The sequence below is a fragment of the Salminus brasiliensis genome, chromosome 13 (assembly GCF_030463535.1).
Source record: "Salminus brasiliensis chromosome 13, fSalBra1.hap2, whole genome shotgun sequence".
Taxonomy (NCBI): domain Eukaryota; kingdom Metazoa; phylum Chordata; class Actinopteri; order Characiformes; family Bryconidae; genus Salminus; species Salminus brasiliensis.
Genome location: NC_132890.1, coordinates 12487191 through 12515142, shown reverse-complemented (window position 1 = coordinate 12515142; position 27952 = coordinate 12487191). Strand labels below are relative to the sequence as shown.

The 27952-nt window shown below is 40.8% G+C and overlaps 5 non-coding genes across 5 annotated transcripts; all 5 read left to right on the top strand.

Annotated features, from left to right (window-relative positions):
* The first annotated feature begins 8550 nt into the window (after positions 1 to 8550).
* On the top strand, positions 8551 to 8669 carry LOC140576303 (5S ribosomal RNA). Its single transcript, XR_011981523.1, has one exon. It is a non-coding gene; the product is annotated as a 5S ribosomal RNA (ribosomal RNA).
* Positions 8670 to 13073: 4404 nt separating this feature from the next.
* LOC140576292 (5S ribosomal RNA) lies at positions 13074 to 13192 on the top strand. The gene has a single exon (XR_011981512.1). It is a non-coding gene; the product is annotated as a 5S ribosomal RNA (ribosomal RNA).
* Positions 13193 to 17597: 4405 nt separating this feature from the next.
* On the top strand, positions 17598 to 17716 carry LOC140576280 (5S ribosomal RNA). The gene has a single exon (XR_011981501.1). It is a non-coding gene; the product is annotated as a 5S ribosomal RNA (ribosomal RNA).
* Positions 17717 to 21884: 4168 nt separating this feature from the next.
* On the top strand, positions 21885 to 22003 carry LOC140576268 (5S ribosomal RNA). Its single transcript, XR_011981490.1, has one exon. It is a non-coding gene; the product is annotated as a 5S ribosomal RNA (ribosomal RNA).
* Positions 22004 to 26172: 4169 nt separating this feature from the next.
* Positions 26173 to 26291, top strand: LOC140576256 (5S ribosomal RNA). The gene has a single exon (XR_011981479.1). It is a non-coding gene; the product is annotated as a 5S ribosomal RNA (ribosomal RNA).
* The last annotated feature ends 1661 nt before the right edge of the window (positions 26292 to 27952 follow it).

Below are 27952 nucleotides of genomic sequence, written 5' to 3'. Positions count from 1 at the left end.
TTTCTCATCCTCAAGCACTCACATGCACATTCTTTCACTTGCTCTTCTTCCTTTTACTCCATCTTACTTTATGCTTTCACAAATATACAACACATTACACTTTTTTTTTTACACATACCTCCTTGTATTACATTTCATACACTCTGTGGAGTCTTAGGAGTTGAAACTTTTCAGCGGAAAATTGCCGTTAAAGCCCACCTGCATGGCCTGCCATGGGATGGAAACCAATCACTTGTAGTTTGGCTTAATTATAGCCAAATTCTTACAAAACACTGAAAAATATCAAACCAGAACTCTGTGGAGGGAATGCTGTGGATAAAAGGAACCCAAGCCTGTCAGTAGGGGTCAGTGTACGTTAGAGGAAACTGACAACATGGGGGAAAGTCTGTTACAGGATGTCAACATATAGCAAGACTACAACCAATCATAATGACAGCGCTTGGGTGGGCCGACCCCAATATTTGCTATTTAAAAAAAAAAAACACCTGCTAATTTAGATCACTTAATTAGGTCATATTAAAGCAACACATCCCGAAAGGGAGTGAGCTGTGGGGAAATAACAGCACCGTTTCATCACAGTCGTGATGTTATTTCACCGTTACACACAACCTCAGGTCTTGGGCCTTCATTCATGGGTTCCCGTTCTCGTTTCGGGGGCGGGGAGGGGAGCAAATCAAAAGTCCTTCACCACTTGTGAATTGTTTTCTAGGAAGTGGAATGGCTGATTTCCAGTTGCATTGAGGTTTTTAAAGTTCTCCTCCCAGACCTACGTACATCTACAACAGTTGTTCTTTTATTCCCCTGAAGCTTCACAGAGCTCTTTGAACTTGACATGGCGACACACACTTCCCTTAGTTAAATGGCTGGCCGGCCCACTCAGCCCGAGCCTGCTACATCGGCATCCCTGCAACTCGCAACTCACCTGAGAGCGATGCTTCACCCGGCGTGCCAGCCTCTTGTTTTGTTTTCCCGGTTTCCATATTGGTAGGAAGTAGCCCCTGCATTTATCCCATAGTCATGTTGTAGCTTAGTATGTCAAATTTTAGGGTGTAAATAAAAGAAGCCAAGACTGTTGAGAAACATTTGGAATTTTAGAATTGACCCGTTTTACAACCGCATTTGACTGATGTGGGTTTTTTTTTTGTTTTTTTGTTTTTGCAGTTGAAGGAGAACACAAGCTTAATTATTAAACTGCGGCAAAGTAAATACAGCACCATATTCCGGGGCCTCTTTGAAATGAATTTTTCTTTCACCATTCATAAATATTTCAACTGGGTTCACTCCTAAAAATAAAAGAGTTTATTGAAAAGATGGCGAGGAAAGTCGAGATTAAAAGCCTGATAATACTTTTCATAATGAAATGGAGCAGCTTTTCTTGTGACCAGGAACACAAATCTTGTCCACATCAGCTCCAAATGAGATGTACAATTTCTCTATTTAGCATTTTTTATTTCCTTCCGGAAATGACGTTGGGTAAGGCCTTTTATGTTGACAAGACCGAGTCTGCCGGCCGGTGTGAGCCTTTGCTGCTGTGTCGGTTTACTCCTGAAAGAGCAGTAAATGGAAGCTCCCTGTGCTTCAGAATGAAAAAGCACCTGTTACTCCCAATATTCAATAATCATTTATCAAGAGTAAAAAAAATGTAAACTGTAATGAATGTGGACAAGAACAGCTTCTTTTCCACACTAAAAAAAGGACTATGAAATATAAAATAAAATGCGAAATTAAATAATCTTTTAAAAACGTCTGTATAGAAATAGATACATCTTAATTATTGTCAATTGTATTTGTCACAAAAAGTGGCATTTGCATTTATTTGTGTTACTTGTGTAGTCTATAAAATATGTAAAATGTTCATGCTATCAAATGTAAAATAAGAAAATGAAGTTACTTATCACACCTAGTATGAATTAATTTAACCCTCAGTATATTGTATGGATACAACACTGACGTTATACTGAAGCTTTTCTGTTCTATGTGTTAGCAGGAGAAATAACTGAGCTTTACTTATTAAGAGTGGAAAATGATCCATCGGTTGTCTTCACTTTTCCCTATTCTCCCCAGCGAGAAGCCGAAACTAACTGATAAGTGCCTGATGTACTGAAGAGGCCTCCAGACCTCTATAAGTTATATGTTTGCTGGGATAAACTCCATGATACACATTCTACTCATAACAAATTCGCTTAGTCTCTTTTGGGAAAACAGGCAGTGACGGAGAGTATGACATTTTCAGGGTGAAATAGATACACTACATAAATATCTTCCAATAATTACATTAAAAGTTACTTACACATATGCGTCAGACATTTACATAAATATTATTGCAATCGATGAAACCGACGCTTAAATTCGTAAAATCCACAAATATGGCACACATAAACATAACTAACCATTCTCATTTAAATTAACTTCACAGAGATTAAAAAAAAAAAAAAAGTCTTACACAGAAGTTGTAGTTTCTGGAAACTCCAAGATGAGCTACTGAAAAGAAACCATCTGAAGATGCGCTTTAACTAAAGAAACTCGCCGGTTTTATAAAGGACATGTTTTATGTAACTGAGTTTTATCTGCTCGTTTTACTTATGTCACTATTGCTGAACACGGGCGGACACGAAAAAACACTAGGAGGAATGTCGATATGTTCACAACTACAGCCATCATCGTTGAGTTAGCCTGCAGCAGACTGCAGCTGCTAACAGCAGGACAGCCATGCGTTGTGCAAGAATACAAAGCTACAACGACAGTCTGTGTACCTTTAGCTTTGTAATGGGAAACAGACTACACAAGCAGACGTGTAGACCTGTGACAAACTGAACTATCCCGAATACCGTTCAGACCTGCTTTAGTCAACCAGTATTTAGTCAGTCACTAATTGTGCAAGTTCTCCCACTTAAAAAAATGAGAGAGGCCTGTAATTCACATCATAGGTAGACCTCAACTATGAGAGACAAAATGAGGGAAAAAATCTGAAAATCACATTGTCTGATTTTTAAAGAATTTATTTGCAAATAATGGTGGAAAATAAGTATTTGGTCACCTACAAACAAGCAAGATTTCTGGCTGTCACAGGCCTGTAACTTCTTCTTTAAGAGGCTTCTCTGTCCTCCACTCATTACCTGTATTAATGGCACCTGTTTGAACTCGTTAACAGTAGAAAAGACAACTGCCCACAACCTCAAACAGTCACACTCCAAACCCCACTATGGTGAAGACCAAAGAGCTGTCAAAGGACACCAGAAACAAAATTGTAGACCTGCACCAGGCTGGGAAGACTGAATCTGCAATAGGCAAGCAGCTTGGTGTGAAGAAATCTACTGTGGGAGCAATAATCAGAAAATGGGAGACCTACAAGACCACTGCTAATGTGTTTGGTACAAACACAACTCGTGAATGCTGAGTTGCATCCAAAGAACACCCTACCAACTGTGAAGCATGGGGGTGGCAACATCATGCTTTGGGGCTGTTTCTCTGCAAAGGGACTAGGACGACTGGTCCATGTACATGAAAGAATGAATGGGGCCATGTGTTGTGAGATTTTGAGTGCAAACCTCCTTCCATCAGCAAGGGCATTGAAGATGAAACGTGGCTGGGTCTTTCAGCATGATAATGATCCCAAGCACACTGCCAGGGCAACAAAGGAGTGGCTTCGTAAGAAGCATTTCAAGGCCTAGCCAGTCTCCAGATCTCAACCCCATAGAAAACCTTTGGAGGGAGTTGAAAGTCCGCGTTGCCCACCGACAGCCCCACAATATCACTGCTCTAGAGGAGATCTGCATGGAGGAATGGGCCAACATACCAGCAACGGTGTATGCCTACCTTGTGAAGACTTACAGAAAACGTTTGACCTCTGCCATTGCCAACAAAGGATATATAACAAAGTATTGAGATGAACTTTTGTTATTGATCAAATACTTATTTCCCACCATTATTTGCAAATAAATTCTTTAAAAATGAGACAATGTGATTTTCTGATTTAATTTTTTTCTCATTTTGTCTCTCATAGTTGAGGTGTACCTATGATGTGAATTACAGGCCTCTCTTATCTTTTTAAGTGTGAGAACTTGCACAATTGGTGACTGACTAAATCCTTTTTCCCCCCACTGTATAGTTAGCTAATAACCCTAAGACTGCAGCTGTAAAGTACAATAGACGGATCCAGCGTTAGATGTTCAACGTAGTTGAACGTTTTCGTATAGCTTTCAGTATTTGAGATACCTCACGAACAACCACATGAAGCAATTCGGAGCCGCTGATGATACACAGTCTATCTTTCACCGAATAAAGGGGGGAGGGGAAGGGAAGGGGCGGGGGGAGGGGAGGGGAGAGCGAGCGGGGTGTTAGTGCTTGGATGGGAGACCGCCTGGGAATACCAGGTGCTGTAAGCTTTTCTCATCCTCAAGCACTCACATGCACATTCTTTCACTTGCTCTTCTTCCTTTTACTCCATCTTACTTTATGCTTTCACAAATATACAACACATTACACTTTTTTTTTTACACATACCTCCTTGTATTACATTTCATACACTCTGTGGAGTCTTAGGAGTTGAAACTTTTCAGCGGAAAATTGCCGTTAAAGCCCACCTGCATGGCCTGCCATGGGATGGAAACCAATCACTTGTAGTTTGGCTTAATTATAGCCAAATTCTTACAAAACACTGAAAAATATCAAACCAGAACTCTGTGGAGGGAATGCTGTGGATAAAAGGAACCCAAGCCTGTCAGTAGGGGTCAGTGTACGTTAGAGGAAACTGACAACATGGGGGAAAGTCTGTTACAGGATGTCAACATATAGCAAGACTACAACCAATCATAATGACAGCGCTTGGGTGGGCCGACCCCAATATTTGCTATTTAAAAAAAAAAACACCTGCTAATTTAGATCACTTAATTAGGTCATATTAAAGCAACATATTACGAAAGGGAGTGAGCTGTGGGGAAATAACAGCACCGTTTCATCACAGTCGTTATGTTATTTCACTGTTACACACAACCTCAAGTCGTGGGCCTTCATTCATGGGTTCTCGTTCTCGTTTCGGGGGCGGGGAGGGGAGCAAATCAAAAGTCCTTCACCACTTGTGAATTATTTTCTAGGAAGTGGAATGGCTGATTTCCAGTTGCATTGAGGTTTTTAAAATTCTCCTCCCAGATCTGCGTGCATCTACAACAGTTGTTCTTTTATCCCCCTGAAGCATCACAGAGCTCTTTGAACTTGACATGGCGACACACACTTCCCTTAGTTAAATGGCTGGCCGGCCCACTCAGCCCGAGCCTGCTTCATCGGCATCCCTGCAACTCGCAACTCACCTGAGAGCGATGCTTCACCCGGCGTGCCAGCCTCTTGTTTTGTTTTCCCGGCTTCCATATTGGTAGGAAGTAGCCCCTGCATTTATCCCATAGTCATGTTGTAGCTTAGTATGTCAAATTTAAGGGTGTAAATAAAAGAAGCCAAGACTGTTGAGAAACATTTGGAATTTTAGAATTGACCTGTTTTACAACCGCATTTGACTGATGTGGGTTTTTTTTTTGTTTTTGTTTTTTTTTTGCAGTTGAAGGAGAACACAAGCTTAATTATTAAACTGCGGCAAAGTAAATACAGCACCATATTCCGACGTTGGGTAAGGCCTTTTATGTTGACAAGACCGAGTCTGCCGGCCGGTGTGAGCCTTTGCTGCTGTGTCGGTTTACTCCTGAAAGAGCAGTAAATGGAAGCTCCCTGTGCTTCAGAATGAAAAAGCACCTGTTACTCCCAATATTCAATAATCATTTATCAAGAGTAAAAAAAATTTAAACTGTAATGAATGTGGACAAGAACAGCTTCTTTTCCACACTAAAAAAAGGACTATGAAATATCAAATAAAATGCGAAATTAAATAATCTTTTAAAAACGTCTGTATAGAAATAGATACATCTTAATTATTGTCAATTGTATTTGTCACAAAAAGTGGCATTTGCATTTATTTGTGTTACTTGTGTAGTCTATAAAATATGTAAAATGTTCATGCTATCAAATGTAAAATAAGAAAATGAAGTTACTTATCACACCTAGTATGAATTAATTTAACCCTCAGTATATTGTATGGATACAACACTGACGTTATACTGAAGCTTTTCTGTTCTATGTGTTAGCAGGAGAAATAACTGAGCTTTACTTATTAAGAGTGGAAAATGATCCATCGGTTGTCTTCACTTTTCCCTATTCTCCCCAGCGAGAAGCCGAAACTAACTGATAAGTGCCTGATGTACTGAAGAGGCCTCCAGACCTCTATGAGGTTATATGTTTGCTGGGATAAACTCCATGATACACATTCTACTCATAACAAATTCGCTTAGTCTCTTTTGGGAAAACAGGCAGTGACGGAGAGTATGACATTTTCAGGGTGAAATAGATACACTACATAAATATCTTCCAATAATTACATTAAAAGTTACTTACACATATGCGTCGGACATTTACATAAATATTATTGCAATCGATGAAACCGACGCTTAAATTCGTAAAATCCACAAATATGGCACACATAAACATAACTAACCATTCTCATTTAAATTAACTTCACAGAGATTAAAAAAAAAAAAAAGTCTTACACAGAAGTTGTAGTTTCCGGAAACTCCAAGATGAGCTACTGAAAAGAAACCATCTGAAGATGCGCTTTAACTAAAGAAACTCGCCGGTTTTATAAAGGACATGTTTTATGTAACTGAGTTTTATCTGCTCGTTTTACTTATGTCACTATTGCTGAACACGGGCGGACACGAAAAAACACTAGGAGGAATGTCGATATGTTCACAACTACAGCCATCATCGTTGAGTTAGCCTGCAGCAGACTGCAGCTGCTAACAGCAGGACAGCCATGCGTTGTGCAAGAATACAAAGCTACAACGACAGTCTGTGTACCTTTAGCTTTGTAATGGGAAACAGACTACACAAGCAGACGTGTAGACCTGTGACAAACTGAACTATCCCGAATACCGTTCAGACCTGCTTTAGTCAACCAGTATTTAGTCAGTCACTAATTGTGCAAGTTCTCCCACTTAAAAAAATGAGAGAGGCCTGTAATTCACATCATAGGTAGACCTCAACTATGAGAGACAAAATGAGGGAAAAAATCTGAAAATCACATTGTCTGATTTTTAAAGAATTTATTTGCAAATAATGGTGGAAAATAAGTATTTGGTCACCTACAAACAAGCAAGATTTCTGGCTGTCACAGGCCTGTAACTTCTTCTTTAAGAGGCTTCTCTGTCCTCCACTCATTACCTGTATTAATGGCACCTGTTTGAACTCGTTAACAGTAGAAAAGACAACTGCCCACAACCTCAAACAGTCACACTCCAAACCCCACTATGGTGAAGACCAAAGAGCTGTCGAAGGACACCAGAAACACAATTGTAGACCTGCACCAGGCTGGGAAGACTGAATCTGCAATAGGCAAGCAGCTTGGTGTGAAGAAATCTACTGTGGGAGCAATAATCAGAAAATGGGAGACCTACAAGACCACTGCTAATGTGTTTGGTACAAACACAACTCGTGAATGCTGAGTTGCATCCAAAGAACACCCTACCAACTGTGAAGCATGGGGGTGGCAACATCATGCTTTGGGGCTGTTTCTCTGCAAAGGGACTAGGACGACTGGTCCATGTACATGAAAGAATGAATGGGGCCATGTGTTGTGAGATTTTGAGTGCAAACCTCCTTCCATCAGCAAGGGCATTGAAGATGAAACGTGGCTGGGTCTTTCAGCATGATAATGATCCCAAGCACACTGCCAGGGCAACAAAGGAGTGGCTTCGTAAGAAGCATTTCAAGGCCTAGCCAGTCTCCAGATCTCAACCCCATAGAAAACCTTTGGAGGGAGTTGAAAGTCCGCGTTGCCCACCGACAGCCCCACAATATCACTGCTCTAGAGGAGATCTGCATGGAGGAATGGGCCAACATACCAGCAACGGTGTATGCCTACCTTGTGAAGACTTACAGAAAACGTTTGACCTCTGCCATTGCCAACAAAGGATATATAACAAAGTATTGAGATAAACTTTTGTTATTGATCAAATACTTATTTCCCACCATTATTTGCAAATAAATTCTTTAAAAATGAGACAATGTGATTTTCTGATTTAATTTTTTTCTCATTTTGTCTCTCATAGTTGAGGTGTACCTATGATGTGAATTACAGGCCTCTCTTATCTTTTTAAGTGTGAGAACTTGCACAATTGGTGACTGACTAAATCCTTTTTCCCCCCACTGTATAGTTAGCTAATAACCCTAAGACTGCAGCTGTAAAGTACAATAGACGGATCCAGCGTTAGATGTTAAACGTAGTTGAACGTTTTCGTATAGCTTTCAGTATTTGAGATATCTCACGAACAACCACATGAAGCAATTCGGAGCCGCTGATGATACACAGTCTATCTTTCACCGAATAAAGGGGGGAGGGGAAGGGGAGGGGCGGGGGGAGGGGAGGGGAGAGCGAGCGGGGTGTGTAGTGTGGAAGAGGCAGGCGTATTTTGCTGCATGCTTATAAATAGGCTAAGTGGAAGCAGTGCTTTCGCTTACGGCCATACCACCCTGAGCACGCCCGATCTCGTCTGATCTCGGAAGCTAAGCAGGGTCGGGCCTGGTTAGTACTTGGATGGGAGACCGCCTGGGAATACCAGGTGCTGTAAGCTTTTCTCATCCTCAAGCACTCACATGCACATTCTTTCACTTGCTCTTCTTCCTTTTACTCCATCTTACTTTATGCTTTCACAAATATACAACACATTACACTTTTTTTTTTACACATACCTCCTTGTATTACATTTCATACACTCTGTGGAGTCTTAGGAGTTGAAACTTTTCAGCGGAAAATTGCCGTTAAAGCCCACCTGCATGGCCTGCCATGGGATGGAAACCAATCACTTGTAGTTTGGCTTAATTATAGCCAAATTCTTACAAAACACTGAAAAATATCAAACCAGAACTCTGTGGAGGGAATGCTGTGGATAAAAGGAACCCAAGCCTGTCAGTAGGGGTCAGTGTACGTTAGAGGAAACTGACAACATGGGGGAAAGTCTGTTACAGGATGTCAACATATAGCAAGACTACAACCAATCATAATGACAGCGCTTGGGTGGGCCGACCCCAATATTTGCTATTTAAAAAAAAAAACACCTGCTAATTTAGATCACTTAATTAGGTCATATTAAAGCAACACATCCCGAAAGGGAGTGAGCTGTGGGGAAATAACAGCACCGTTTCATCACAGTCGTGATGTTATTTCACCGTTACACACAACCTCAGGTCTTGGGCCTTCATTCATGGGTTCCCGTTCTCGTTTCGGGGGCGGGGAGGGGAGCAAATCAAAAGTCCTTCACCACTTGTGAATTGTTTTCTAGGAAGTGGAATGGCTGATTTCCAGTTGCATTGAGGTTTTTAAAGTTCTCCTCCCAGACCTACGTACATCTACAACAGTTGTTCTTTTATTCCCCTGAAGCTTCACAGAGCTCTTTGAACTTGACATGGCGACACACACTTCCCTTAGTTAAATGGCTGGCCGGCCCACTCAGCCCGAGCCTGCTACATCGGCATCCCTGCAACTCGCAACTCACCTGAGAGCGATGCTTCACCCGGCGTGCCAGCCTCTTGTTTTGTTTTCCCGGTTTCCATATTGGTAGGAAGTAGCCCCTGCATTTATCCCATAGTCATGTTGTAGCTTAGTATGTCAAATTTTAGGGTGTAAATAAAAGAAGCCAAGACTGTTGAGAAACATTTGGAATTTTAGAATTGACCCGTTTTACAACCGCATTTGACTGATGTGGGTTTTTTTTTTGTTTTTTTGTTTTTGCAGTTGAAGGAGAACACAAGCTTAATTATTAAACTGCGGCAAAGTAAATACAGCACCATATTCCGGGGCCTCTTTGAAATGAATTTTTCTTTCACCATTCATAAATATTTCAACTGGGTTCACTCCTAAAAATAAAAGAGTTTATTGAAAAGATGGCGAGGAAAGTCGAGATTAAAAGCCTGATAATACTTTTCATAATGAAATGGAGCAGCTTTTCTTGTGACCAGGAACACAAATCTTGTCCACATCAGCTCCAAATGAGATGTACAATTTCTCTATTTAGCATTTTTTATTTCCTTCCGGAAATGACGTTGGGTAAGGCCTTTTATGTTGACAAGACCGAGTCTGCCGGCCGGTGTGAGCCTTTGCTGCTGTGTCGGTTTACTCCTGAAAGAGCAGTAAATGGAAGCTCCCTGTGCTTCAGAATGAAAAAGCACCTGTTACTCCCAATATTCAATAATCATTTATCAAGAGTAAAAAAAATGTAAACTGTAATGAATGTGGACAAGAACAGCTTCTTTTCCACACTAAAAAAAGGACTATGAAATATCAAATAAAATGCGAAATTAAATAATCTTTTAAAAACGTCTGTATAGAAATAGATACATCTTAATTATTGTCAATTGTATTTGTCACAAAAAGTGGCATTTGCATTTATTTGTGTTACTTGTGTAGTCTATAAAATATGTAAAATGTTCATGCTATCAAATGTAAAATAAGAAAATGAAGTTACTTATCACACCTAGTATGAATTAATTTAACCCTCAGTATATTGTATGGATACAACACTGACGTTATACTGAAGCTTTTCTGTTCTATGTGTTAGCAGGAGAAATAACTGAGCTTTACTTATTAAGAGTGGAAAATGATCCATCGGTTGTCTTCACTTTTCCCTATTCTCCCCAGCGAGAAGCCGAAACTAACTGATAAGTGCCTGATGTACTGAAGAGGCCTCCAGACCTCTATAAGTTATATGTTTGCTGGGATAAACTCCATGATACACATTCTACTCATAACAAATTCGCTTAGTCTCTTTTGGGAAAACAGGCAGTGACGGAGAGTATGACATTTTCAGGGTGAAATAGATACACTACATAAATATCTTCCAATAATTACATTAAAAGTTACTTACACATATGCGTCAGACATTTACATAAATATTATTGCAATCGATGAAACCGACGCTTAAATTCGTAAAATCCACAAATATGGCACACATAAACATAACTAACCATTCTCATTTAAATTAACTTCACAGAGATTAAAAAAAAAAAAAAGTCTTACACAGAAGTTGTAGTTTCCGGAAACTCCAAGATGAGCTACTGAAAAGAAACCATCTGAAGATGCGCTTTAACTAAAGAAACTCGCCGGTTTTATAAAGGACATGTTTTATGTAACTGAGTTTTATCTGCTCGTTTTACTTATGTCACTATTGCTGAACACGGGCGGACACGAAAAAACACTAGGAGGAATGTCGATATGTTCACAACTACAGCCATCATCGTTGAGTTAGCCTGCAGCAGACTGCAGCTGCTAACAGCAGGACAGCCATGCGTTGTGCAAGAATACAAAGCTACAACGACAGTCTGTGTACCTTTAGCTTTGTAATGGGAAACAGACTACACAAGCAGACGTGTAGACCTGTGACAAACTGAACTATCCCGAATACCGTTCAGACCTGCTTTAGTCAACCAGTATTTAGTCAGTCACTAATTGTGCAAGTTCTCCCACTTAAAAAAATGAGAGAGGCCTGTAATTCACATCATAGGTAGACCTCAACTATGAGAGACAAAATGAGGGAAAAAATCTGAAAATCACATTGTCTGATTTTTAAAGAATTTATTTGCAAATAATGGTGGAAAATAAGTATTTGGTCACCTACAAACAAGCAAGATTTCTGGCTGTCACAGGCCTGTAACTTCTTCTTTAAGAGGCTTCTCTGTCCTCCACTCATTACCTGTATTAATGGCACCTGTTTGAACTCGTTAACAGTAGAAAAGACAACTGCCCACAACCTCAAACAGTCACACTCCAAACCCCACTATGGTGAAGACCAAAGAGCTGTCGAAGGACACCAGAAACACAATTGTAGACCTGCACCAGGCTGGGAAGACTGAATCTGCAATAGGCAAGCAGCTTGGTGTGAAGAAATCTACTGTGGGAGCAATAATCAGAAAATGGGAGACCTACAAGACCACTGCTAATGTGTTTGGTACAAACACAACTCGTGAATGCTGAGTTGCATCCAAAGAACACCCTACCAACTGTGAAGCATGGGGGTGGCAACATCATGCTTTGGGGCTGTTTCTCTGCAAAGGGACTAGGACGACTGGTCCATGTACATGAAAGAATGAATGGGGCCATGTGTTGTGAGATTTTGAGTGCAAACCTCCTTCCATCAGCAAGGGCATTGAAGATGAAACGTGGCTGGGTCTTTCAGCATGATAATGATCCCAAGCACACTGCCAGGGCAACAAAGGAGTGGCTTCGTAAGAAGCATTTCAAGGCCTAGCCAGTCTCCAGATCTCAACCCCATAGAAAACCTTTGGAGGGAGTTGAAAGTCCGCGTTGCCCACCGACAGCCCCACAATATCACTGCTCTAGAGGAGATCTGCATGGAGGAATGGGCCAACATACCAGCAACGGTGTATGCCTACCTTGTGAAGACTTACAGAAAACGTTTGACCTCTGCCATTGCCAACAAAGGATATATAACAAAGTATTGAGATAAACTTTTGTTATTGATCAAATACTTATTTCCCACCATTATTTGCAAATAAATTCTTTAAAAATGAGACAATGTGATTTTCTGATTTAATTTTTTTCTCATTTTGTCTCTCATAGTTGAGGTGTACCTATGATGTGAATTACAGGCCTCTCTTATCTTTTTAAGTGTGAGAACTTGCACAATTGGTGACTGACTAAATCCTTTTTCCCCCCACTGTATAGTTAGCTAATAACCCTAAGACTGCAGCTGTAAAGTACAATAGACGGATCCAGCGTTAGATGTTAAACGTAGTTGAACGTTTTCGTATAGCTTTCAGTATTTGAGATATCTCACGAACAACCACATGAAGCAATTCGGAGCAGCTGGTGATACACAGTCTATCTTTCACCGAATAAAGGGGGGAGGGGAAGGGGAGGGGCGGGGGGAGGGGAGGGGAGAGCGAGCGGGGTGTGTAGTGTGGAAGAGGCAGGCGTATTTTGCTGCATGCTTATAAATAGGCTAAGTGGAAGCAGTGCTTTCGCTTACGGCCATACCACCCTGAGCACGCCCGATCTCGTCTGATCTCGGAAGCTAAGCAGGGTCGGGCCTGGTTAGTACTTGGATGGGAGACCGCCTGGGAATACCAGGTGCTGTAAGCTTTTCTCATCCTCAAGCACTCACATGCACATTCTTTCACTTGCTCTTCTTCCTTTTACTCCATCTTACTTTATGCTTTCACAAATATACAACACATTACACTTTTTTTTTTACACATACCTCCTTGTATTACATTTCATACACTCTGTGGAGTCTTAGGAGTTGAAACTTTTCAGCGGAAAATTGCCGTTAAAGCCCACCTGCATGGCCTGCCATGGGATGGAAACCAATCACTTGTAGTTTGGCTTAATTATAGCCAAATTCTTACAAAACACTGAAAAATATCAAACCAGAACTCTGTGGAGGGAATGCTGTGGATAAAAGGAACCCAAGCCTGTCAGTAGGGGTCAGTGTACGTTAGAGGAAACTGACAACATGGGGGAAAGTCTGTTACAGGATGTCAACGCATAGCAAGACTACAACCAATCATAATGACAGCGCTTGGGTGGGCCGACCCCAATATTTGCTATTTAAAAAAAAAAACACCTGCTAATTTAGATCACTTAATTAGGTCATATTAAAGCAACACATCCCGAAAGGGAGTGAGCTGTGGGGAAATAACAGCACCGTTTCATCACAGTCGTGATGTTATTTCACCGTTACACACAACCTCAGGTCTTGGGCCTTCATTCATGGGTTCCCGTTCTCGTTTCGGGGGCGGGGAGGGGAGCAAATCAAAAGTCCTTCACCACTTGTGAATTGTTTTCTAGGAAGTGGAATGGCTGATTTCCAGTTGCATTGAGGTTTTTAAAGTTCTCCTCCCAGACCTACGTACATCTACAACAGTTGTTCTTTTATTCCCCTGAAGCTTCACAGAGCTCTTTGAACTTGACATGGCGACACACACTTCCCTTAGTTAAATGGCTGGCCGGCCCACTCAGCCCGAGCCTGCTACATCGGCATCCCTGCAACTCGCAACTCACCTGAGAGCGATGCTTCACCCGGCGTGCCAGCCTCTTGTTTTGTTTTCCCGGTTTCCATATTGGTAGGAAGTAGCCCCTGCATTTATCCCATAGTCATGTTGTAGCTTAGTATGTCAAATTTTAGGGTGTAAATAAAAGAAGCCAAGACTGTTGAGAAACATTTGGAATTTTAGAATTGACCCGTTTTACAACCGCATTTGACTGATGTGGGTTTTTTTTTTGTTTTTTTGTTTTTGCAGTTGAAGGAGAACACAAGCTTAATTATTAAACTGCGGCAAAGTAAATACAGCACCATATTCCGGGGCCTCTTTGAAATGAATTTTTCTTTCACCATTCATAAATATTTCAACTGGGTTCACTCCTAAAAATAAAAGAGTTTATTGAAAAGATGGCGAGGAAAGTCGAGATTAAAAGCCTGATAATACTTTTCATAATGAAATGGAGCAGCTTTTCTTGTGACCAGGAACACAAATCTTGTCCACATCAGCTCCAAATGAGATGTACAATTTCTCTATTTAGCATTTTTTATTTCCTTCCGGAAATGACGTTGGGTAAGGCCTTTTATGTTGACAAGACCGAGTCTGCCGGCCGGTGTGAGCCTTTGCTGCTGTGTCGGTTTACTCCTGAAAGAGCAGTAAATGGAAGCTCCCTGTGCTTCAGAATGAAAAAGCACCTGTTACTCCCAATATTCAATAATCATTTATCAAGAGTAAAAAAAATGTAAACTGTAATGAATGTGGACAAGAACAGCTTCTTTTCCACACTAAAAAAAGGACTATGAAATATAAAATAAAATGCGAAATTAAATAATCTTTTAAAAACGTCTGTATAGAAATAGATACATCTTAATTATTGTCAATTGTATTTGTCACAAAAAGTGGCATTTGCATTTATTTGTGTTACTTGTGTAGTCTATAAAATATGTAAAATGTTCATGCTATCAAATGTAAAATAAGAAAATGAAGTTACTTATCACACCTAGTATGAATTAATTTAACCCTCAGTATATTGTATGGATACAACACTGACGTTATACTGAAGCTTTTCTGTTCTATGTGTTAGCAGGAGAAATAACTGAGCTTTACTTATTAAGAGTGGAAAATGATCCATCGGTTGTCTTCACTTTTCCCTATTCTCCCCAGCGAGAAGCCGAAACTAACTGATAAGTGCCTGATGTACTGAAGAGGCCTCCAGACCTCTATAAGTTATATGTTTGCTGGGATAAACTCCATGATACACATTCTACTCATAACAAATTCGCTTAGTCTCTTTTGGGAAAACAGGCAGTGACGGAGAGTATGACATTTTCAGGGTGAAATAGATACACTACATAAATATCTTCCAATAATTACATTAAAAGTTACTTACACATATGCGTCAGACATTTACATAAATATTATTGCAATCGATGAAACCGACGCTTAAATTCGTAAAATCCACAAATATGGCACACATAAACATAACTAACCATTCTCATTTAAATTAACTTCACAGAGATTAAAAAAAAAAAAAAAGTCTTACACAGAAGTTGTAGTTTCTGGAAACTCCAAGATGAGCTACTGAAAAGAAACCATCTGAAGATGCGCTTTAACTAAAGAAACTCGCCGGTTTTATAAAGGACATGTTTTATGTAACTGAGTTTTATCTGCTCGTTTTACTTATGTCACTATTGCTGAACACGGGCGGACACGAAAAAACACTAGGAGGAATGTCGATATGTTCACAACTACAGCCATCATCGTTGAGTTAGCCTGCAGCAGACTGCAGCTGCTAACAGCAGGACAGCCATGCGTTGTGCAAGAATACAAAGCTACAACGACAGTCTGTGTACCTTTAGCTTTGTAATGGGAAACAGACTACACAAGCAGACGTGTAGACCTGTGACAAACTGAACTATCCCGAATACCGTTCAGACCTGCTTTAGTCAACCAGTATTTAGTCAGTCACTAATTGTGCAAGTTCTCCCACTTAAAAAAATGAGAGAGGCCTGTAATTCACATCATAGGTAGACCTCAACTATGAGAGACAAAATGAGGGAAAAAATCTGAAAATCACATTGTCTGATTTTTAAAGAATTTATTTGCAAATAATGGTGGAAAATAAGTATTTGGTCACCTACAAACAAGCAAGATTTCTGGCTGTCACAGGCCTGTAACTTCTTCTTTAAGAGGCTTCTCTGTCCTCCACTCATTACCTGTATTAATGGCACCTGTTTGAACTCGTTAACAGTAGAAAAGACAACTGCCCACAACCTCAAACAGTCACACTCCAAACCCCACTATGGTGAAGACCAAAGAGCTGTCAAAGGACACCAGAAACAAAATTGTAGACCTGCACCAGGCTGGGAAGACTGAATCTGCAATAGGCAAGCAGCTTGGTGTGAAGAAATCTACTGTGGGAGCAATAATCAGAAAATGGGAGACCTACAAGACCACTGCTAATGTGTTTGGTACAAACACAACTCGTGAATGCTGAGTTGCATCCAAAGAACACCCTACCAACTGTGAAGCATGGGGGTGGCAACATCATGCTTTGGGGCTGTTTCTCTGCAAAGGGACTAGGACGACTGGTCCATGTACATGAAAGAATGAATGGGGCCATGTGTTGTGAGATTTTGAGTGCAAACCTCCTTCCATCAGCAAGGGCATTGAAGATGAAACGTGGCTGGGTCTTTCAGCATGATAATGATCCCAAGCACACTGCCAGGGCAACAAAGGAGTGGCTTCGTAAGAAGCATTTCAAGGCCTAGCCAGTCTCCAGATCTCAACCCCATAGAAAACCTTTGGAGGGAGTTGAAAGTCCGCGTTGCCCACCGACAGCCCCACAATATCACTGCTCTAGAGGAGATCTGCATGGAGGAATGGGCCAACATACCAGCAACGGTGTATGCCTACCTTGTGAAGACTTACAGAAAACGTTTGACCTCTGCCATTGCCAACAAAGGATATATAACAAAGTATTGAGATGAACTTTTGTTATTGATCAAATACTTATTTCCCACCATTATTTGCAAATAAATTCTTTAAAAATGAGACAATGTGATTTTCTGATTTAATTTTTTTCTCATTTTGTCTCTCATAGTTGAGGTGTACCTATGATGTGAATTACAGGCCTCTCTTATCTTTTTAAGTGTGAGAACTTGCACAATTGGTGACTGACTAAATCCTTTTTCCCCCCACTGTATAGTTAGCTAATAACCCTAAGACTGCAGCTGTAAAGTACAATAGACGGATCCAGCGTTAGATGTTAAACGTAGTTGAACGTTTTCGTATAGCTTTCAGTATTTGAGATATCTCACGAACAACCACATGAAGCAATTCGGAGCCGCTGATGATACACAGTCTATCTTTCACCGAATAAAGGGGGGAGGGGAAGGGGAGGGGCGGGGGGAGGGGAGGGGAGAGCGAGCGGGGTGTGTAGTGTGGAAGAGGCAGGCGTATTTTGCTGCATGCTTATAAATAGGCTAAGTGGAAGCAGTGCTTTCGCTTACGGCCATACCACCCTGAGCACGCCCGATCTCGTCTGATCTCGGAAGCTAAGCAGGGTCGGGCCTGGTTAGTACTTGGATGGGAGACCGCCTGGGAATACCAGGTGCTGTAAGCTTTTCTCATCCTCAAGCACTCACATGCACATTCTTTCACTTGCTCTTCTTCCTTTTACTCCATCTTACTTTATGCTTTCACAAATATACAACACATTACACTTTTTTTTTTACACATACCTCCTTGTATTACATTTCATACACTCTGTGGAGTCTTAGGAGTTGAAACTTTTCAGCGGAAAATTGCCGTTAAAGCCCACCTGCATGGCCTGCCATGGGATGGAAACCAATCACTTGTAGTTTGGCTTAATTATAGCCAAATTCTTACAAAACACTGAAAAATATCAAACCAGAACTCTGTGGAGGGAATGCTGTGGATAAAAGGAACCCAAGCCTGTCAGTAGGGGTCAGTGTACGTTAGAGGAAACTGACAACATGGGGGAAAGTCTGTTACAGGATGTCAACATATAGCAAGACTACAACCAATCATAATGACAGCGCTTGGGTGGGCCGACCCCAATATTTGCTATTTAAAAAAAAAAACACCTGCTAATTTAGATCACTTAATTAGGTCATATTAAAGCAACATATTACGAAAGGGAGTGAGCTGTGGGGAAATAACAGCACCGTTTCATCACAGTCGTGATGTTATTTCACTGTTACACACAACCTCAAGTCGTGGGCCTTCATTCATGGGTTCTCGTTCTCGTTTCGGGGGCGGGGAGGGGAGCAAATCAAAAGTCCTTCACCACTTGTGAATTATTTTCTAGGAAGTGGAATGGCTGATTTCCAGTTGCATTGAGGTTTTTAAAATTCTCCTCCCAGATCTGCGTGCATCTACAACAGTTGTTCTTTTATCCCCCTGAAGCATCACAGAGCTCTTTGAACTTGACATGGCGACACACACTTCCCTTAGTTAAATGGCTGGCCGGCCCACTCAGCCCGAGCCTGCTTCATCGGCATCCCTGCAACTCGCAACTCACCTGAGAGCGATGCTTCACCCGGCGTGCCAGCCTCTTGTTTTGTTTTCCCGGCTTCCATATTGGTAGGAAGTAGCCCCTGCATTTATCCCATAGTCATGTTGTAGCTTAGTATGTCAAATTTAAGGGTGTAAATAAAAGAAGCCAAGACTGTTGAGAAACATTTGGAATTTTAGAATTGACCTGTTTTACAACCGCATTTGACTGATGTGGGTTTTTTTTTTGTTTTTGTTTTTTTTTTGCAGTTGAAGGAGAACACAAGCTTAATTATTAAACTGCGGCAAAGTAAATACAGCACCATATTCCGACGTTGGGTAAGGCCTTTTATGTTGACAAGACCGAGTCTGCCGGCCGGTGTGAGCCTTTGCTGCTGTGTCGGTTTACTCCTGAAAGAGCAGTAAATGGAAGCTCCCTGTGCTTCAGAATGAAAAAGCACCTGTTACTCCCAATATTCAATAATCATTTATCAAGAGTAAAAAAAATTTAAACTGTAATGAATGTGGACAAGAACAGCTTCTTTTCCACACTAAAAAAAGGACTATGAAATATAAAATAAAATGCGAAATTAAATAATCTTTTAAAAACGTCTGTATAGAAATAGATACATCTTAATTATTGTCAATTGTATTTGTCACAAAAAGTGGCATTTGCATTTATTTGTGTTACTTGTGTAGTCTATAAAATATGTAAAATGTTCATGCTATCAAATGTAAAATAAGAAAATGAAGTTACTTATCACACCTAGTATGAATTAATTTAACCCTCAGTATATTGTATGGATACAACACTGACGTTATACTGAAGCTTTTCTGTTCTATGTGTTAGCAGGAGAAATAACTGAGCTTTACTTATTAAGAGTGGAAAATGATCCATCGGTTGTCTTCACTTTTCCCTATTCTCCCCAGCGAGAAGCCGAAACTAACTGATAAGTGCCTGATGTACTGAAGAGGCCTCCAGACCTCTATGAGGTTATATGTTTGCTGGGATAAACTCCATGATACACATTCTACTCATAACAAATTCGCTTAGTCTCTTTTGGGAAAACAGGCAGTGACGGAGAGTATGACATTTTCAGGGTGAAATAGATACACTACATAAATATCTTCCAATAATTACATTAAAAGTTACTTACACATATGCGTCGGACATTTACATAAATATTATTGCAATCGATGAAACCGACGCTTAAATTCGTAAAATCCACAAATATGGCACACATAAACATAACTAACCATTCTCATTTAAATTAACTTCACAGAGATTTAAAAAAAAAAAAAAAAGTCTTACACAGAAGTTGTAGTTTCTGGAAACTCCAAGATGAGCTACTGAAAAAAAACCATCTGAAGATGCGCTTTAACTAAAGAAACTCGCCGGTTTTATAAAGGACATGTTTTATGTAACTGAGTTTTATCTGCTCGTTTTACTTATGTCACTATTGCTGAACACGGGCGGACACGAAAAAACACTAGGAGGAATGTCGATATGTTCACAACTACAGCCATCATCGTTGAGTTAGCCTGCAGCAGACTGCAGCTGCTAACAGCAGGACAGCCATGCGTTGTGCAAGAATACAAAGCTACAACGACAGTCTGTGTACCTTTAGCTTTGTAATGGGAAACAGACTACACAAGCAGACGTGTAGACCTGTGACAAACTGAACTATCCCGAATACCGTTCAGACCTGCTTTAGTCAACCAGTATTTAGTCAGTCACTAATTGTGCAAGTTCTCCCACTTAAAAAAATGAGAGAGGCCTGTAATTCACATCATAGGTAGACCTCAACTATGAGAGACAAAATGAGGGAAAAAATCTGAAAATCACATTGTCTGATTTTTAAAGAATTTATTTGCAAATAATGGTGGAAAATAAGTATTTGGTCACCTACAAACAAGCAAGATTTCTGGCTGTCACAGGCCTGTAACTTCTTCTTTAAGAGGCTTCTCTGTCCTCCACTCATTACCTGTATTAATGGCACCTGTTTGAACTCGTTAACAGTAGAAAAGACAACTGCCCACAACCTCAAACAGTCACACTCCAAACCCCACTATGGTGAAGACCAAAGAGCTGTCGAAGGACACCAGAAACACAATTGTAGACCTGCACCAGGCTGGGAAGACTGAATCTGCAATAGGCAAGCAGCTTGGTGTGAAGAAATCTACTGTGGGAGCAATAATCAGAAAATGGGAGACCTACAAGACCACTGCTAATGTGTTTGGTACAAACACAACTCGTGAATGCTGAGTTGCATCCAAAGAACACCCTACCAACTGTGAAGCATGGGGGTGGCAACATCATGCTTTGGGGCTGTTTCTCTGCAAAGGGACTAGGACGACTGGTCCATGTACATGAAAGAATGAATGGGGCCATGTGTTGTGAGATTTTGAGTGCAAACCTCCTTCCATCAGCAAGGGCATTGAAGATGAAACGTGGCTGGGTCTTTCAGCATGATAATGATCCCAAGCACACTGCCAGGGCAACAAAGGAGTGGCTTCGTAAGAAGCATTTCAAGGCCTAGCCAGTCTCCAGATCTCAACCCCATAGAAAACCTTTGGAGGGAGTTGAAAGTCCGCGTTGCCCACCGACAGCCCCACAATATCACTGCTCTAGAGGAGATCTGCATGGAGGAATGGGCCAACATACCAGCAACGGTGTATGCCTACCTTGTGAAGACTTACAGAAAACGTTTGACCTCTGCCATTGCCAACAAAGGATATATAACAAAGTATTGAGATGAACTTTTGTTATTGATCAAATACTTATTTCCCACCATTATTTGCAAATAAATTCTTTAAAAATGAGACAATGTGATTTTCTGATTTAATTTTTTTCTCATTTTGTCTCTCATAGTTGAGGTGTACCTATGATGTGAATTACAGGCCTCTCTTATCTTTTTAAGTGTGAGAACTTGCACAATTGGTGACTGACTAAATCCTTTTTCCCCCCACTGTATAGTTAGCTAATAACCCTAAGACTGCAGCTGTAAAGTACAATAGACGGATCCAGCGTTAGATGTTAAACGTAGTTGAACGTTTTCGTATAGCTTTCAGTATTTGAGATATCTCACGAACAACCACATGAAGCAATTCGGAGCCGCTGATGATACACAGTCTATCTTTCACCGAATAAAGGGGGGAGGGGAAGGGGAGGGGCGGGGGGAGGGGAGGGGAGAGCGAGCGGGGTGTGTAGTGTGGAAGAGGCAGGCGTATTTTGCTGCATGCTTATAAATAGGCTAAGTGGAAGCAGTGCTTTCGCTTACGGCCATACCACCCTGAGCACGCCCGATCTCGTCTGATCTCGGAAGCTAAGCAGGGTCGGGCCTGGTTAGTACTTGGATGGGAGACCGCCTGGGAATACCAGGTGCTGTAAGCTTTTCTCATCCTCAAGCACTCACATGCACATTCTTTCACTTGCTCTTCTTCCTTTTACTCCATCTTACTTTATGCTTTCACAAATATACAACACATTACACTTTTTTTTTTACACATACCTCCTTGTATTACATTTCATACACTCTGTGGAGTCTTAGGAGTTGAAACTTTTCAGCGGAAAATTGCCGTTAAAGCCCACCTGCATGGCCTGCCATGGGATGGAAACCAATCACTTGTAGTTTGGCTTAATTATAGCCAAATTCTTACAAAACACTGAAAAATATCAAACCAGAACTCTGTGGAGGGAATGCTGTGGATAAAAGGAACCCAAGCCTGTCAGTAGGGGTCAGTGTACGTTAGAGGAAACTGACAACATGGGGGAAAGTCTGTTACAGGATGTCAACATATAGCAAGACTACAACCAATCATAATGACAGCGCTTGGGTGGGCCGACCCCAATATTTGCTATTTAAAAAAAAAAACACCTGCTAATTTAGATCACTTAATTAGGTCATATTAAAGCAACATATTACGAAAGGGAGTGAGCTGTGGGGAAATAACAGCACCGTTTCATCACAGTCGTTATGTTATTTCACTGTTACACACAACCTCAAGTCGTGGGCCTTCATTCATGGGTTCTCGTTCTCGTTTCGGGGGCGGGGAGGGGAGCAAATCAAAAGTCCTTCACCACTTGTGAATTATTTTCTAGGAAGTGGAATGGCTGATTTCCAGTTGCATTGAGGTTTTTAAAATTCTCCTCCCAGATCTGCGTGCATCTACAACAGTTGTTCTTTTATCCCCCTGAAGCATCACAGAGCTCTTTGAACTTGACATGGCGACACACACTTCCCTTAGTTAAATGGCTGGCCGGCCCACTCAGCCCGAGCCTGCTTCATCGGCATCCCTGCAACTCGCAACTCACCTGAGAGCGATGCTTCACCCGGCGTGCCAGCCTCTTGTTTTGTTTTCCCGGCTTCCATATTGGTAGGAAGTAGCCCCTGCATTTATCCCATAGTCATGTTGTAGCTTAGTATGTCAAATTTAAGGGTGTAAATAAAAGAAGCCAAGACTGTTGAGAAACATTTGGAATTTTAGAATTGACCTGTTTTACAACCGCATTTGACTGATGTGGGTTTTTTTTTTGTTTTTGTTTTTTTTTTGCAGTTGAAGGAGAACACAAGCTTAATTATTAAACTGCGGCAAAGTAAATACAGCACCATATTCCGACGTTGGGTAAGGCCTTTTATGTTGACAAGACCGAGTCTGCCGGCCGGTGTGAGCCTTTGCTGCTGTGTCGGTTTACTCCTGAAAGAGCAGTAAATGGAAGCTCCCTGTGCTTCAGAATGAAAAAGCACCTGTTACTCCCAATATTCAATAATCATTTATCAAGAGTAAAAAAAATTTAAACTGTAATGAATGTGGACAAGAACAGCTTCTTTTCCACACTAAAAAAAGGACTATGAAATATAAAATAAAATGCGAAATTAAATAATCTTTTAAAAACGTCTGTATAGAAATAGATACATCTTAATTATTGTCAATTGTATTTGTCACAAAAAGTGGCATTTGCATTTATTTGTGTTACTTGTGTAGTCTATAAAATATGTAAAATGTTCATGCTATCAAATGTAAAATAAGAAAATGAAGTTACTTATCACACCTAGTATGAATTAATTTAACCCTCAGTATATTGTATGGATACAACACTGACGTTATACTGAAGCTTTTCTGTTCTATGTGTTAGCAGGAGAAATAACTGAGCTTTACTTATTAAGAGTGGAAAATGATCCATCGGTTGTCTTCACTTTTCCCTATTCTCCCCAGCGAGAAGCCGAAACTAACTGATAAGTGCCTGATGTACTGAAGAGGCCTCCAGACCTCTATGAGGTTATATGTTTGCTGGGATAAACTCCATGATACACATTCTACTCATAACAAATTCGCTTAGTCTCTTTTGGGAAAACAGGCAGTGACGGAGAGTATGACATTTTCAGGGTGAAATAGATACACTACATAAATATCTTCCAATAATTACATTAAAAGTTACTTACACATATGCGTCGGACATTTACATAAATATTATTGCAATCGATGAAACCGACGCTTAAATTCGTAAAATCCACAAATATGGCACACATAAACATAACTAACCATTCTCATTTAAATTAACTTCACAGAGATTTAAAAAAAAAAAAAAAAAGTCTTACACAGAAGTTGTAGTTTCTGGAAACTCCAAGATGAGCTACTGAAAAAAAACCATCTGAAGATGCGCTTTAACTAAAGAAACTCGCCGGTTTTATAAAGGACATGTTTTATGTAACTGAGTTTTATCTGCTCGTTTTACTTATGTCACTATTGCTGAACACGGGCGGACACGAAAAAACACTAGGAGGAATGTCGATATGTTCACAACTACAGCCATCATCGTTGAGTTAGCCTGCAGCAGACTGCAGCTGCTAACAGCAGGACAGCCATGCGTTGTGCAAGAATACAAAGCTACAACGACAGTCTGTGTACCTTTAGCTTTGTAATGGGAAACAGACTACACAAGCAGACGTGTAGACCTGTGACAAACTGAACTATCCCGAATACCGTTCAGACCTGCTTTAGTCAACCAGTATTTAGTCAGTCACTAATTGTGCAAGTTCTCCCACTTAAAAAAATGAGAGAGGCCTGTAATTCACATCATAGGTAGACCTCAACTATGAGAGACAAAATGAGGGAAAAAATCTGAAAATCACATTGTCTGATTTTTAAAGAATTTATTTGCAAATAATGGTGGAAAATAAGTATTTGGTCACCTACAAACAAGCAAGATTTCTGGCTGTCACAGGCCTGTAACTTCTTCTTTAAGAGGCTTCTCTGTCCTCCACTCATTACCTGTATTAATGGCACCTGTTTGAACTCGTTAACAGTAGAAAAGACAACTGCCCACAACCTCAAACAGTCACACTCCAAACCCCACTATGGTGAAGACCAAAGAGCTGTCGAAGGACACCAGAAACACAATTGTAGACCTGCACCAGGCTGGGAAGACTGAATCTGCAATAGGCAAGCAGCTTGGTGTGAAGAAATCTACTGTGGGAGCAATAATCAGAAAATGGGAGACCTACAAGACCACTGCTAATGTGTTTGGTACAAACACAACTCGTGAATGCTGAGTTGCATCCAAAGAACACCCTACCAACTGTGAAGCATGGGGGTGGCAACATCATGCTTTGGGGCTGTTTCTCTGCAAAGGGACTAGGACGACTGGTCCATGTACATGAAAGAATGAATGGGGCCATGTGTTGTGAGATTTTGAGTGCAAACCTCCTTCCATCAGCAAGGGCATTGAAGATGAAACGTGGCTGGGTCTTTCAGCATGATAATGATCCCAAGCACACTGCCAGGGCAACAAAGGAGTGGCTTCGTAAGAAGCATTTCAAGGCCTAGCCAGTCTCCAGATCTCAACCCCATAGAAAACCTTTGGAGGGAGTTGAAAGTCCGCGTTGCCCACCGACAGCCCCACAATATCACTGCTCTAGAGGAGATCTGCATGGAGGAATGGGCCAACATACCAGCAACGGTGTATGCCTACCTTGTGAAGACTTACAGAAAACGTTTGACCTCTGCCATTGCCAACAAAGGATATATAACAAAGTATTGAGATGAACTTTTGTTATTGATCAAATACTTATTTCCCACCATTATTTGCAAATAAATTCTTTAAAAATGAGACAATGTGATTTTCTGATTTAATTTTTTTCTCATTTTGTCTCTCATAGTTGAGGTGTACCTATGATGTGAATTACAGGCCTCTCTTATCTTTTTAAGTGTGAGAACTTGCACAATTGGTGACTGACTAAATCCTTTTTCCCCCCACTGTATAGTTAGCTAATAACCCTAAGACTGCAGCTGTAAAGTACAATAGACGGATCCAGCGTTAGATGTTAAACGTAGTTGAACGTTTTCGTATAGCTTTCAGTATTTGAGATATCTCACGAACAACCACATGAAGCAATTCGGAGCCGCTGATGATACACAGTCTATCTTTCACCGAATAAAGGGGGGAGGGGAAGGGGAGGGGCGGGGGGAGGGGAGGGGAGAGCGAGCGGGGTGTGTAGTGTGGAAGAGGCAGGCGTATTTTGCTGCATGCTTATAAATAGGCTAAGTGGAAGCAGTGCTTTCGCTTACGGCCATACCACCCTGAGCACGCCCGATCTCGTCTGATCTCGGAAGCTAAGCAGGGTCGGGCCTGGTTAGTACTTGGATGGGAGACCGCCTGGGAATACCAGGTGCTGTAAGCTTTTCTCATCCTCAAGCACTCACATGCACATTCTTTCACTTGCTCTTCTTCCTTTTACTCCATCTTACTTTATGCTTTCACAAATATACAACACATTACACTTTTTTTTTTACACATACCTCCTTGTATTACATTTCATACACTCTGTGGAGTCTTAGGAGTTGAAACTTTTCAGCGGAAAATTGCTGTTAAAGCCCACCTGCATGGCCTGCCATGGGATGGAAACCAATCACTTGTAGTTTGGCTTAATTATAGCCAAATTCTTACAAAACACTGAAAAATATCAAACCAGAACTCTGTGGAGGGAATGCTGTGGATAAAAGGAACCCAAGCCTGTCAGTAGGGGTCAGTGTACGTTAGAGGAAACTGACAACATGGGGGAAAGTCTGTTACAGGATGTCAACATATAGCAAGACTACAACCAATCATAATGACAGCGCTTGGGTGGGCCGACCCCAATATTTGCTATTTAAAAAAAAAAACACCTGCTAATTTAGATCACTTAATTAGGTCATATTAAAGCAACATATTACGAAAGGGAGTGAGCTGTGGGGAAATAACAGCACCGTTTCATCACAGTCGTTATGTTATTTCACTGTTACACACAACCTCAAGTCGTGGGCCTTCATTCATGGGTTCTCGTTCTCGTTTCGGGGGCGGGGAGGGGAGCAAATCAAAAGTCCTTCACCACTTGTGAATTATTTTCTAGGAAGTGGAATGGCTGATTTCCAGTTGCATTGAGGTTTTTAAAATTCTCCTCCCAGATCTGCGTGCATCTACAACAGTTGTTCTTTTATCCCCCTGAAGCATCACAGAGCTCTTTGAACTTGACATGGCGACACACACTTCCCTTAGTTAAATGGCTGGCCGGCCCACTCAGCCCGAGCCTGCTTCATCGGCATCCCTGCAACTCGCAACTCACCTGAGAGCGATGCTTCACCCGGCGTGCCAGCCTCTTGTTTTGTTTTCCCGGCTTCCATATTGGTAGGAAGTAGCCCCTGCATTTATCCCATAGTCATGTTGTAGCTTAGTATGTCAAATTTAAGGGTGTAAATAAAAGAAGCCAAGACTGTTGAGAAACATTTGGAATTTTAGAATTGACCTGTTTTACAACCGCATTTGACTGATGTGGGTTTTTTTTTTGTTTTTGTTTTTTTTTTGCAGTTGAAGGAGAACACAAGCTTAATTATTAAACTGCGGCAAAGTAAATACAGCACCATATTCCGACGTTGGGTAAGGCCTTTTATGTTGACAAGACCGAGTCTGCCGGCCGGTGTGAGCCTTTGCTGCTGTGTCGGTTTACTCCTGAAAGAGCAGTAAATGGAAGCTCCCTGTGCTTCAGAATGAAAAAGCACCTGTTACTCCCAATATTCAATAATCATTTATCAAGAGTAAAAAAAATTTAAACTGTAATGAATGTGGACAAGAACAGCTTCTTTTCCACACTAAAAAAAGGACTATGAAATATAAAATAAAATGCGAAATTAAATAATCTTTTAAAAACGTCTGTATAGAAATAGATACATCTTAATTATTGTCAATTGTATTTGTCACAAAAAGTGGCATTTGCATTTATTTGTGTTACTTGTGTAGTCTATAAAATATGTAAAATGTTCATGCTATCAAATGTAAAATAAGAAAATGAAGTTACTTATCACACCT